We start from the raw sequence: 14593 nt of genomic DNA on the forward strand, positions 1-14593 counted from the left end.
TTAGCTCCAACAGGCCTGCCTGGAAGAAGAAGAGCCCTCCCTCCAGTCCATCTGCCTTGGTTCAGGCCTCCGAGAGAAGAATGCTGGACCTGATCCCCTCACCTCCTCACCATTCCCTTCTCCTTTTGTCGTGTCTTTTAGATTGTAAGCCTGCGGGCAGGGAACCGTCTATTATCCCCTCTGTTGTAAACCGCTTGGATTCCCAGTGATTGGGCAGTATATTTGGGCGTTTGGATTTCTGCAATGCGCTCTACATGGGGCTACCTTTGTATCAGGTTTGGAAATTTCAACTGATCCAAAATGCAGCAGCCAGGCTAATTACGGGCACAACGAGATTTGATCATATAACACCTATTTTAAAATCTCTACACTGGCTGCCAATTCGTTTCCAGTCCCAGTACAAAGTGTTGGTTATTACCTTTAAAGCCCTAAATGGCTTGGGCTCGGGTTACTTGAGGGAACGCCTCTCCCTGCATAATCCTCCCCGCACACTCAGAATTTCTGGAAAACTCTATCTTAACCAACCTAAGGTGAGGTTGGCGTCCACTCAACAAAGGGCCTTTTCGGCCGTGGCGCCCTCTCTATGGAATGCCTTACCTGAAGGGATCCGTCTTAGTGGATCAGTGGAAGCCTTTAAGAAGGCTTTAAAAACTCATCTCTTCCTTCAAGCCTTCCCTCCTAATTCCGTTTAAGAATATATTCCCCTATTGATGTATAGTATTTATGATTTTTGATTTTAACAATGTCATTGGATGTTTTAAAATTTTGCTTGCATTTAATCTATTTTAATTATCTACTTTTAAGATGTGGTTTTTTGTTTCTTATTGTATTTTTTAACAATTTCTGTCACCGCTCTGATCGTTGGAAAAGCGGTTAATAAATGAACAATTATTATTATTATTATTATTATTATTATTATTTATTATTTTATTATTTTATTATATTATTATATTCTATTATTATTATTTTTTATATTATTATTATTATTCCGACGTTCATGCTTCTCATGAGCGTGCACACTGAGGGCGCTCATGAAGAAACATGGAACATTGGATAATCCAGATGCCGGATAATCAAAGGTCGGATAATTGGGACTCTACTGTATTTCTTTCATTGAAGCCATAAACAAGACACTGATAATTGACACAGTGGCTGCACATACGGCCCTTTTTTCTGCGTATCTTCCCAGAGCTCCAAACTGTGCGGGAACATACACAGCCAGCAAGAAGCTGCCTAGAGCAGCTTCTTCCTTGCAGCGTCATAAGTGCTGGAATGCAGCCCTATGACGCTGCTTCACTGGGACGTGCGGACACTGTGCGTTGCGTACGTCATCATGCCGGCCCCTGTGTGGACGGGAGGCCGGCATGATAGCAGGCGGCGGCACATTCTAGGGTTCCTGAGCGTGCAGTTGCGCTCGCTCCAGAACCCTAGAATCAGTGTCACCACGCTGCTTCCTACTCTGTGTTACTGGGCACAGACATATGTGCAGATAGACAGGCAGGGAACATCAGTTATGTGTATTTGGAATCCTGCTTTTAACTGTTCACAACACTTGTAGTCTTTTCCCAAACTTTACAGATGGATATAAAGTGCACCTGTGTAACTGGACTTTCCGGATAAGAGATCTAGTGCAATAGTAGAGAAGACACAGGTTTTACCAGTACCAGATTTTGCTTGCACAATAGATCTGAAATATAAAGAAAGGACCACATCAAAAAGCAGACAAGTGTTACATCAAAGTAAACCAGAACTTGCGTGAATAAGGAATGGCACTTTCAAAGAATTTTCAAAGAAGTCCTTAAAGCTTATTAGTGGTTCCTCAGTTACAATACCGCCCTGGTGACAACAATTATTCCTAGAAGTTAAACATCATTACCCCACTCTTTTGCAAAGGGCACGGTAAAACCACAGGGCTGGACTACACGTTTTTTTTATATCACAAAGCCTGTTAAGACAGGCCAAATAAAGCTGCTTCGAGTCACTTTGGAGTATAGTATTTCATGATGCACATGCGTCCTAATGATCCAAAACCCCAAACCAAAGCCAGGCTCCAGTCCGTAAGGAATGGGGGCAGATGTGGTTGGATTTTGGACTCTTAGGACTCATGCATCATTGAAATACCATACCTCCAAAGTGACTCGAAGCAGCTTTATTTTGGCCTGTCTGTAACAGGCCACAGTGAACCTAGCAACAATTCCATGTAGACTCAGTACTCACCTCAAAATTTGTTTTCAGAGAAGCAGCCAGATTGCTCTTCTATAACAAAAACACCTAACCTTCTTAAATCATAACAAATTTATTAGGGGCCAAGCTTTCATAAGAGTAATAGTGGTTTGAGAATTGGACTCAAGCCATCATGGGCCAAGCTTTCATGAGAATGGTTTGGTCATCTAACTAGGACTCTGGAGTGTGTGTGTGTGTCTGCACCTCCAAGTCACCATGAACTTCACAGGGTTTTCTTAGGCAAGGAATACTCAAGAGATGGTTTGTCATTGTCTTCCTCCAGACGTAAGTCAGAAATGACTTGAAGTCACACAACAGCACAAGCTTTCATGGTCTAGCGTCCACTTCATCAGAAACATGCAGTGCTATCCCAAATCTGCACAAGGTTGTGAATATATATGCTGAATGATAGAAAGTGGCGGGGAAGGACGACATCAAATCCAAAAGGTTCAGAATGCCACAACTACAATGTGTCACAGCTATTTTCGACCCACAACTCTCATAAGTTTCAGCCATTATAAACCAAAGACAGACACAGATTATTACAGAATTGGAAAAGATTAGGCCATCCAATTCAACTCCCTTCTATGCAGGATTATGGGTGCTATAGTCCAAAAAATATCTAGAGGACCCCAGTTACTCATCCCTGGCTTAAAATACTGAAGAAAACACAGCACTTGGTTAATCATGATTTTGGCAACAGCATCCAAAATACTCATGCCCTCCAGCTCCACTACACTCCATCCCCTTGAAGACCAGCATGTCTTGTTGTTGTGTGCCCTCAAGTAGTTTCCAACTTATAGTGAGAGACTACGTGTGAAAGAGATCTAGGAGTCCTAGTAGACCACAAGTTGAACATGAGTCAACAGTGTGATGCGGCAGCTAAAAAGACCAATGCAATTTTAGGATGCATCAATAGAAATATAGTGTCTAGATCAAGGGAAGTAATAGTGCCACTCTATTCTGCCTTGGTCAGGCCACACCTGGAATACTGTGTCCAGTTCTGGGCACCACAAGTCAAAAAGGACATTGAGAAACTGGAGCGTGTCCAAAGGAGGGTGACTAAAATGGTGAAGGGTCTGGAAACCATGCCCTATGAGGAACGACTTAGGGAGCTGGGCATGTTTAGCCTGGAGTAAAGAAGGTTTAGAGGTGATGTATAGCCCTCTTTAAATATTTGAAGGGATGTCATATTGAGGAGGGAGCAAGCTTGTTTTCTGCTGCTCCAGAGACTAGAACCTGGAACAATGGATGCAAGCTCCAGGAAAAGAGATTCCACCTCAACATTAGGAAGAACTTCCTGACAGTAAGGGCTGTTCGACAGTGGAACATACTCCCTCGAAGTCTAGTGGAGTCTCCTTCCTTGGAGGTCTTTAAGCAGAGGCTGGATGGCCATCTGTCAGGGATGCTTTGATTGAGAGTTCCTGCATGGCAGTTGGGCTGGATGGCCCTTGTGGTCTCTTCCAACTCTGTGTTCTATGAATATAGTGACCCTAGGAACCAGTGTGGTGTAGTGGTTTGAGAGATGGACTCTGGAGACCAGGGTTCAATTCCCTCCTGAGTGACCTTGGGCAAGACACACTCTCTCAGCCTCAAAGGAAGGCAATGAAAAACCTCCTCTGAACAATTTATGGCAAGATAACACCATGATAGGTTTGCATTACGGTTATCATCAGTCGGCAATGACTTGAAGGTGCACCACAACGTACTCTAGTTTTTTATTGTTGTTGTGTGTCTTCATGTCATTCCCGACTTATGCCGACCCTAAAACGAACCTATCATGAGGTTTGTTCAGAGGTTTGCTATGACCTTCCCCTGAGGCTGAGAGAGTGTGACTCAGTGGGTTTCATATCTACTTCTTTGTAATCCAGTGGTCCCCAAACTGTGCTCTTTATGGGATTTTGGACTTCAGCTCCCAGAATCCCAGACTATTGGCCAACATGGCTGAGGCTTCTGGGAGAAGAAGTCCAAAACCTCTTAAAGGGCACAGTTTGATCACACTTTGACACGGAGGTCCAAAACACACTGAGGAAATAATCCAGTTTGAGAACGCTTTAAACTGCTAGGGAATCCTGGGAAGTGTAGTGTATTGTGGTACCAGAGCTCTCTCTGGCAGAGAAGGCTCAACATCTCACAAGACTACAGTTCCCAGCATTCCCTAGCACTCAGCCGGGGCAGTTAAGGCCGTCTCAAAGTGGGTTATTTCGGCAGCCTCCCCTCCTGGCCTCACCTAAACCGCACCGCCCCAGAGGGATGGCTTTGAGCTGCACGGGAGAAGGACGAAGAAACCCAGCCGCCTTCAGGCCTTCCAGCACCGGGCCGGACAGCAGGAGGGAGCTGAAGTCTTCGGGCCCTTCGCGCATGTGGACATCCCGGGTGCGAAGCCAGCTGCCAGGCGGAGAAGGCCCGCCAGCCGCCATTTTAGAAAGAGCGCCTCCGCAGCAACTCTCGCGAGAAGAGAAACGAGAGCGAGAGCAGCAGCACCGCAGACAGCGCGCGCCTGAAAAGAAAAGAAGACCGTTAGAGGGCGAGGAGGAGGAGCTAAAAGGGGGCGGGGAGAGAGTGAACGAATGGATATGATTGGACGAGGAGGGGAAAAAGCGGGCGAAACCATTGGGGAGGTTCGCGGGGGGGGGACTGATGTGTAGTTCATTGCTTTTGAAGTTGTTAGAGATAGAAAAAGTCATTGCTGGAAGTAGTAAGGAGAAACATAAGTCCAAGTATCTGTGACACAAGTCCAAAACACACACTGCAGAAATAATAATCCTGTTTGAGACCGCTTCAACTGCCCTGGCTCAGTGCTAGGGAATCTTGGGAATTGTAGTTTACTGTAGTTCTCTCTGACAGAGAAGTCTGACTCTCTCACAAAACTACAGTTCCCAGAATTCCCTATTATTATTATTATTATTATTATTATTATTATTATTATTTCTATCCTGCTTTCCTCCTCCCAAGACAGGGACCCAAAAGGAGTAAGCAAGATACTGTACTTGCAGGATGTCTAACACAAGTCCAAAACACACACTGCAGAAATAATCCAGTTTGAGACCACTTCAACTGCCCTGGCTCATTGCTAGGGAATCCTGGGAATTGTAGTTCATTGTGGCACCAGAGCTATCTCTGACAGAGAAGGCAAAATGTCTCATAAAGTTAGTTCCCAGAATTCCCTATCATCATCATCATTAATATTCTCTATGCATACCATGAAAATAAATGCCTATGTGCAGATAGGTCTCTATAGGACTGGGCTCCTATATTTATGTTGAAGCTGACCCTTTTTATTATGCTGTATTCTAGCTGGAGAACAGGTGCCCAAAAAGTGTTTACCCTTTTAAAAATGCGAAACAACAAATTCTTGTTATAAGGAAGGTTTGGTGTTTTTTTTAAAAAGTTCAGCATATGGGTAAGAAAAGGATAAGTTGAATTTGGTGAACAGTGCTTTCCAGTTAAATCCTACATTTATAAATCCTCTCTATATAGGAGTTTATCACACGGGAGGAATTTCTCTTAATTTCGAATAAAAAGAAAGTGGGGACAGAACACATTCATATAAATTCGCTAGTTCAATGAATTTACGTGAATTCAAATTGCGTTTGAACTGACTTCCCATTGCCTGAAAATAGCGTGCCATTGCCCGAAATTGCGTGTGATCACCTCTCACGCATGATTGTGTTCAGACTGACTTCCCATTGCCCAAAACTGCGTGTGGTAGTCTATCGCGCAATAACATTAAACTCCATGATTGCGTTCGGATTGCCATTGGATTATACTTCCAATTTCCCTTGTCTGATAAACTCTTATGAAAAAAGCATAGTATGGGTTTAAGCAGAGTTACTGGTTGATGCCTTCAATTCACACAAATTTGTTTATTTTAAATATCTGTTGGAAATTCTGTTTCTCACCAGAAGAGGGTGCAGCTTACATATAAGATGTGTATTTTATCCTTTATCTGAAAAAAAGGTTGATTATCCTTTATCAGGAAAGCCAAAAAAAGCTCCCAAATCCAAAATGTTTTGAATGCCAGCATGACACCACAAGTTCAGTGTACACAAATGTTGTTTCATGCACAAAATAACTTAAAGTATTGTATAAAATGGCCTTCAGAGTATGTGTATAAAGTGTATAAGAAACATCTCCAAGATCTCATTATGTATGTGCAAAATATTCAAAAATCTGGTTCCAAGCATTTTGGATAAGGGATACTCAACTTGTATTTATGTGTGCGATACATATATTGTATAAATAAAAATAGTTACTCATAAAAAATAATCCCACTTTGTGGGCTGATGTAATTTATGTTAAGGAGAAACAGTAACAAGATGACCAAGCACACATGAACACACAAACAAAATCAGGTACAGTGGTACCTCGGGATACGAAATACCCAGGTTACGAAATTTTCGGGATACGAAAAAATCCCATAGGGAATCATTGTTCCGGGTTACGAATGTTTTTTCGGGTTACGAAAAAACTTTTGGTGCTTTTTTCGGCTTTTTCGCACGGAATCGCGGCTTTTCCCCATTAGCGCCTATGGCAATTCGGCTTACGAAGGCTTTTCGGGTTACGAAAGCGGCCGCGGAACGAATTAATTTCGTAACCCGAGGCACCACTGTATGCTGATCAAACTTTTGGAAATGAGCCTTGTGAATATTGCAATAATTTGAGTACAGTAGATCAAAAAACAAGCACTATGTTTATTGTTGTTAACTGCCTTCAAGTTGGTTTCGACTCATGGCAACGTTGTGGATGAGACATCTTCGAGATTCCCTATCCTCCACTGCTTTGCTTAGGTCCTGTAGATTCAGGCCTATGACCTCCATGATTGAGTCTATCCATCTGGCAGGTGGCCTTCCTCCCTTTTTGCTGCCCTCCACCTTCCTTTACATAATTGTCTTTCCTGGTGAATTAGGCCTTCTCATGATGTGACCAAAGTAAAACAGCCTCAGTTTCATCATTTTTGGCTTCCAGGGAAAGTTCAAACTTGACTTGTTCAAGGACCCATTTGTTTGTCTTTTTTGGCTGTCTATGGGGCTGTGCAGACCGGCCATTAAGGCCAGCCTCAGGGTGAAGTCCAGGTATGGCATCCATATGACACATGCCCCACCTTCGCCTCCATGGCGGTGTGATGCCGTGCGCTGCTCCACACGGTGTGCAGCGTCATGGCACTCCTCTGGGGCTATGTTTACACAACGCAATGTACTTATAGCCACACCGCCACAGCTATCACACCCTTTCCAGGGTGCAAAAAGTACCTGCTTTTTGCAGTTCCTCTTTGTGCCCTTGAAAGGCCTGATTGGGGCCTCAGCATGCGGTTGCCACAGTCCTGATCTGGGAAAGATAGAGGCATCTGCAGGCCACCCCTTCAGGGGCAATCTGCACAGTCTGCACTATGATATCCTAGGCACTCTTCTTCTGCACCACATTTCAAATAAGTCAATTTTCTGTCAGTTTTCGTCATTGTGTCATACATGGTGATGGGGGATATAATGGCTTGGATGATTCTAACTTTAATGCTCAGTTGTATATCTTTGCACTTTAGGATCTTGTCTAGTTCTTTTATGGCTGCCCTTCCCATTCCTAGTTTTGTTTTTTAAAAATCTTGATTTCAGTCTCCATTCTGTTCACTGTTTGATCCAAGTATTGTTTTATTTATTTATGTCCCTCCTTCCTCCTGGTACAGGGATTCAAGGCAACTCAAGGTACAGGAAGTCTTTAACTATTCTGATTTCTTCATTATCTAGGTTGAATTTATGTGTATCCTCAGTGGTCATTATTTTTGTTTTCTTTATGTTCAGTAATCCTGCCCTTGCACTTTCTTTCTTGACCAGAATTTTGATTATCCAGTGTACAGTACTTGTTTTCACTTCATGTCCCTTTACCCTCATTTTAGTACTACATGAATGCATCTCTGTAAATATTAGCAGTGTGCAAGGAACAAATTGTGATTTATAAGCCTGACTTGTTTTCAAACCATAATTTAAACCAGGGTTCCACAAGAAGTTGCTAGGAATTCTGTGAAAGATTGTGACCGGAGGAAAAAAACACATATATGTGGTTTTTAGTATGCATGCACACTAATTTTTTGCACATGTTCCCTGAAACCTCAAAAAATATTCCAAGGGTTCTTCCAGGGTACAAAGGTTGAGCAAGGTTGAAGCTTTCCAGAGTTTTCTAGGCGGTTTAAAAATCAAAGCAAAATCTTCTAATCTCATCATGGAGACTTCATGGTTATGTTTGAATCAGGCTATTGCATTGTCTTGTGTAACTTGATCAATATGTATGGACATTTCTTCTTTTTTATCTAGGTGTTAGATTATGTAGTAAAATAAAGATAGCATGGACTATTATTTATTCTTTGTTTCCCTTTTTATTGAAGAGAAACATACATTTAATTAAAATGTTTAACCTTTTGTATTATGTTTACGATGCCTACATCATGTCCTTCTTCTGATGCTTAAACAAAGGGTTATCCACTCTATTTTTTGAAAATGGTGTGAGGTATTTCTTTGTACTGGACAAGTATGCATGACTAGGATGAGAAAGAGATTTTTCAGTAATGAATAAATTTTTTTAAAATGTTACATATAATTCATTTTGCAGGCTTTTTGCCCACAATGAGTCTAGAGACTTAGAAGGGATTAAAACTTCATAAATCTGTTCAAGATTAGTAAAAAAAAAAATTCAAATGTGTGTAGCCTTTTTTTCCTACATAGTGAAATGTAAGCATACTGCTGGGAAGGTCTGTGTAGCTTACTTTTCCCCATAAACCATCACAAACTTTGAACAGAGAAGTCTGAAACAGCTGTTTGGGATTTATTCTTTTCTCCTATTTCAGTTAATATCATGAGCAGCTGCTCTGTGAGTTTAGCTCAGATTTAAAATATTATGGGTGAGGTGAGAGGTAAAGAAAAGTCTCCTCCATAAAATTTGCCAGGCATGATTCCAAAGCAACTTTTCTTGGGCTTTCCAGAATAATCAGCTAGATTGAGGATTGCCAGAAGCTTTTTGTTGTGATGTTGTCTAGAATGATATAATTATTCAGTCCCATGACTGAAAAGATAGCTGGTGAGATACCATGGGGGAGTTTAGCAAAAGAAGACTTAAGTGTGTTACATCAATAATATATTAAGATATGAGCTACAACATTCATAATGGGTTTAGAAGTTCATATTCAGCTCATTCATTATGAATGAATTTATCAGCAAGTAATCCAAATTGTAATTCTGCAAGTTACTGTGAAATCACATTGTGAGAGCTAGTGTGGAATCTATTTCAACATGGAGAAATGTAAGGTACTGATTTAGGACAGAAACATGAAATGCATAGATATAGGATAAGGGACACCTAGCTTAATGAAACTATGTGTGAAAGGGGTCTAGAAGTCCAAGTAGACCACAAGTTGAACATGAGTCAACAGTGTGATGCGGCAGCTAAAAAGGCCAATGCAATTTTAGGCTGCATCAATAGAAGTATAGTGTCTAGATCAACCCTCTCTTGACCCCTCTTCCTTGGCTAGCTATCGTCCAATCTCTCTTCTTCCTTTTCTCTCCAAGGTGTTGGAACGAGTCGTCTATTCACGCTGTCTTGAGTTTCTTGAAACCAACTCCATTCTGGATCCCTTCCAGTCTGGTTGTCGCCCACGGCACTCCACAGAGACGGCCCTTACTAAGATCTCAAATGATCTTTTGCGGGCCAAGGCGAATGGCCTTTATTCTATCCTTGTCCTACTCGATCTGTCTGCGGCCTTCGACACCGTGGACCACTGTCTCCTAATAGATGTACTCTCTGACCTTGGTTTCTCGGGCCTTGTTCTCGATTGGTTCACATCTTATTTGTCAGATCGATCTTTTTCAGTGGTCTCGGGTGGTCAGACCTCGTCTTCTGTCCCCTTATCTGTTGGAGTTCCTCAGGGCTCTGTTCTGGGTCCCCTTCTGTTCTCTCTATACACACTCTCCCTTGGCAAACTTATCAGTTCTTTTGGTTTCTCCTACCATCTGTACGCCGATGATACCCAGCTGTACCTTTCCACCCCTAATCTTTCACCAGAGTTAGAGCAGCAAGTGTCATCCTGTTTAACAGCTGTCTCCCACTGGATGCACCATCGGCGTCTGAAGCTCAATATGTCTAAGACCGAGCTTCTTGTTTTCCCTCCTAAGCCCACTCTTCACTATTCCTTTTCTATCTCCGTCAATAACATCTCGATCCAGCCGGTCCAGGAAGCCCGTAGTCTTGGTTTCATCTTTGACTCCTCTTTGTCATTTATCCCTCAGATCCAGACTACAGCCAGTCTGTAGATTTTTTCTCTATAATATCGCCAAAATCCGTCCATATCTCTCAGCTTCTACCGCAAAGACACTGGTCCATGCCCTAGTGGTCTCACGACTAGACTACTGTAACCTCCTCCTGGCAGGGCTTCCCCTCTCTCATCTCCACCCATTAATTTCTGTTCAGCATTCAGCTGCACGCATTATTTCACTCGCTCGCCGTTATGATCATGTCTCCCCTCTGTTGTCTTCCCTTCACTGGCTCCCTTTTCCTTTCCGCATCAGGTACAAACTTCTGCTACTCACCTTTAAAGCCCTGCATGGGCTGGCCCCTCTTTATTTAACTGATCTTCTCTCTCCCTACATCCCTACTCGCACTCTCCGCTCTGGTAGCCAAAGTCTCCTCTCTCAACCCAGGAGCTTCTCTGCCCCGTCCCGGATTCGTCCCTTCTCTCTTGCTGCCCCTCATTCCTGGAACCTTCTTCCTTGGCATGCACGGCTCATCACTTCCCTAACCAGCTTTAAGGCTGAGCTGAAAACCATATTGTTTAGGGAAGCGTTCTCAGGGAATTTGTGATTGTCATCTGGCTGTCTGACACTATTTGATGTGATGTGATTTGTTTGATATTTGATGTTTTTAATCTGTTTTTTTTTTCTTTTCCATATGGTAATTTTATCTATTCCTCTTTTAATTGTTATTATCTTAGAATGTACGCCTTGGGCAGGCTTTTATTTACTCCTAATTTTACCGACTTTGTACAGCGCTGTGTATAATTACAGCGCTATAGAAATAAAGTTTAATAATAATAAAATAATAATCAAGAGAAGTAATAGTGGCACTGTATTCTGCTTTGGTCAGGCCTCACATGGAATACTATGTCCAATTCTGGGCACCACAATTCAAAACGGATGTTGACAAGTTGGAGTGTGTCCAGAGGAGGGTCACCAAAATGGTGAAGGGTCTGGAAACCATACCTTATGAGGAAAGACTTAGGGAGCTGGGTATGTTTAGCCTGGAGAAGAGCTGGGTGGTTTAACCTGGAGAAGAGACGGTTAAGAGGTGATAGGATACCCCTCTTTAAGTACCATCTATACTATAAGTCAATCTCATACATAAGTCAAGGGCAGGTTTTGGGGCCAAAATTATGGATTTTGATATGACCCGTGGACAAGTTGAGGATAAAACTTAGGCACATGTAATGAAGGATGTAAAGGATGAAATAATGGGGAACAATGCCAAAGAACTTACAAAATTCCAGCAGACATAACTATTTGTGCACATACTAAAGGCTGGATGGATGAGAGAGTAGAAGGGGGTCAGTGCTTCCAAGGCACATTAAACTCTTTTCTTTCACCATATATAATATATGCACGTTAAAATACAGTACTAACATTGACCCATGGATAGGTCAACTCAGGTTTTGGGTCAATTTTTAACCTAAATTTCTAGACTTATACATGAGTATATACAGTATTTGAAGGGGTGTCACATTGGGGATGGTGCAAGCTTGTTTTCTTCTGCTCCTGAGACTAGAACACAGAACAATGGATGCAAGCTACAGGTAAAGAGATTCCATGTCAGCATTAGGACAGTAAGGGTTGTTGGACAGTGGAACACACTCCCTCAGAGTATGGTGAAGTCTCCTTCCCTGGAGGTCTTTAAGCAGAGGCTGGATGGCCATCTGTCGGGGATGCTTTGATTGTGATTTCCTGCATGGCAGGGGGTTGGACTGAATGGCCCTTGTGGTCTCTTCCAGCTCTGTGATTCTATGAAGCACTAATGGCCATATGGCTTCAGAGACTTAACGACACCTCTCCTAGGGATTTGCTAGACCATTTCAGGCCAGGTCAGATTCAAACGATATACAGTATGCGAGTCTTCTCCCTAAATTAGGGATACCTATCGATTTATGTTCCTAGTCTGTAAGATTTCTACATAATGGCTAGTAACAGCTTCACTGGAGATTAGTAGTTGCTGAGGGATTGGCGTATCAAAGCATTTGATGCACTCTGCATATCTTAGCCCCTGAAAACACACACATCTGCTTCTGGTAAAGTTAGAAAATGTGGGGACTTCCAAAAATAAAACTCCTGTGTAACGTATAATTTGAACATGACAATATGTTTTAGTTAGCAGAGTTTTGGAGAGGTTTTTCAGTTAGTCTCACAGGTGCTACAAGCTCTCTCTACATACTGATTCTACAGATTAACATGGCTATATCTTTGAATATTTTTGGGCTGCTCGTAGAATCCCCCAGCTAGCAGCCAGTTCAAAAAGTAAATTTTCTTACTGTTTTTCTTTTTGATTTTAGTATTCTAGGCTTCATATCAGTATGAATACAGTATATGTGAGGAGCTTCATATTGCAGAATGGATTTTTATAAGGGAAGCTACATCTCCATCTCTGCACACCTTCCCAGTCAGTAAACTCTGTCAGGGCAAGTCAGGTTGAATTTTGAACTCCTTTTATTTGTTTTAGATTGTTGTTTTACTGATTGTAACCCTCTATTAATTTACCCTGGTGGCACAGTGGGTAAATGCCTGTACTGCAGCCATTCACTCGAAACCACAAGGTTGCGAGTTCAAGACCAGCAAAGGCCAAGCTCGACTCAGGTTGCATCCTTCCGAGGTCGCTAAAATGAGTACCCAGATGTTGGGGGCAAATTAGCTTACTTGCTCATTAGCTTACTTGCTGTTCACGCTAGGATCTTTGGAATAGCGGTATATAAATATAAAACAAATTATTATTATTAAATATAGGACCTTATATAAAGGACCATATATATATGACCTTTACCTTATAGGATGCACTAGAAATGCTTTTAATAAATAAATGCAGTAAGATCACAGCTGTATAACATTCTGCCTCTTTTGGTCAGGAGGCAAAGTATGATTTGTACAAAGATGGACTTGCAGTTTACAACACAACTAGACAAACTAAAAGCAGGCTGTAATCTAGTTTAGATTAGATTCACAAAACTTTCATAGCACTTACTTAGAAAATTCATAGTTTTTTTCATTTCTAGAAACACCCAACAAAAAGTAAATATCAATTTCCTGCTACTAGAACATTGCTTATTTATTTATTCATTCATTTGTTTAATTTTTTAGTTTGGTTTTAATACCATTTTTTTTCTTGGACTGGGTAAAAATTCTTTCCAGACTCTGTCTACAGCCTTTGCCCCAAAGACAAATACTTGTACTACTACAATAAACTAACACAAAAGTGCAACTGATTACAAATATACTTGGACAGAAATCTGTAGCCCTGTATGGCTAGATCATAAAGAATACTCCACTGTAATTGAGATTCTGTGTATGGAGAAAGAAAGATGAATATAAAAATGGTGTAGCTGAAATTAGTTATACCTTTTAGCAACAGAGTGTGCTCCTTCAGGGTAGTAGTCAGCTTATGCTGCACTTTATGAAATCAACTTCTATTCATTATGGTCCAAGGCGATGTAATAAATAACCCTGCCAGATTGGCCTACAGTTTATTGCAGTTTGATTTGTATTTTAACAGTGATGCTGACAGTGTGATCTGTAGCTGGGGAAGTTGTGCTATGGCTTCAAAGATAAATTGGTGGATTTTTAATTGACAAAGATATTGGTTCTGAAATGAAGCCTGATGGTCATTAAGAGATTGCAGAAAATGTCTTGACTCATGTAGCTGTCCAAAAAGTGGGACATGCACAATACTTTCAGTAATGGACTGCTCCTGTTCAGAATTCTAGTAAGCTAGTGTGGTGTGGTGGCTTAAGCACAGGATTGAGACTCAGGAGACCAGGGTTTGAATCCCCACTCAGCCATGGAAACAGTGACCTTGGGCAAATCTGTCACACTCTTGGTCTCAGAGAAAGGCAAAAGGAAACACTTCTGAACAAGTCTTGCTGAGAAAACCCCATGATAGGATAAGCTTAGGGTCATATTAAGTTGGAAATAACTTGAAGGCACACAACAACAGCACATCTTAATAGGGAACTAGGGCCTGGTACATACCTCCCCGTCAGGGAGGGCTGGAGGCATCTGGTTTTCCCCCGGTGGGACGCCACAGCAGCCAAACTGCATGGCGTCCCTCCGCCCCAAAAAGAACCCGGAAAAAACAG

The 14593-nt window shown here is 41.9% G+C and overlaps 1 protein-coding gene across 1 annotated transcript in view; it reads right to left on the bottom strand.

Moving 5' to 3' along the window:
• DDX20 (DEAD-box helicase 20) overlaps positions 1 to 1684 on the bottom strand; it is a 10524-nt gene extending 8840 nt beyond the window's left edge. The window contains exon 1 of the mRNA XM_042464806.1: positions 1596 to 1684. The gene's annotated coding sequence lies outside the window, so the exon portion shown is untranslated. The remainder of the gene's footprint in view (positions 1 to 1595) is intronic.
• Between the last annotated feature and the right edge of the window lie 12909 nt (positions 1685 to 14593).

This window comes from Sceloporus undulatus, chromosome 4 (assembly GCF_019175285.1).
Source record: "Sceloporus undulatus isolate JIND9_A2432 ecotype Alabama chromosome 4, SceUnd_v1.1, whole genome shotgun sequence".
Classification (NCBI taxonomy): Eukaryota; Metazoa; Chordata; class Lepidosauria; order Squamata; family Phrynosomatidae; genus Sceloporus; species Sceloporus undulatus.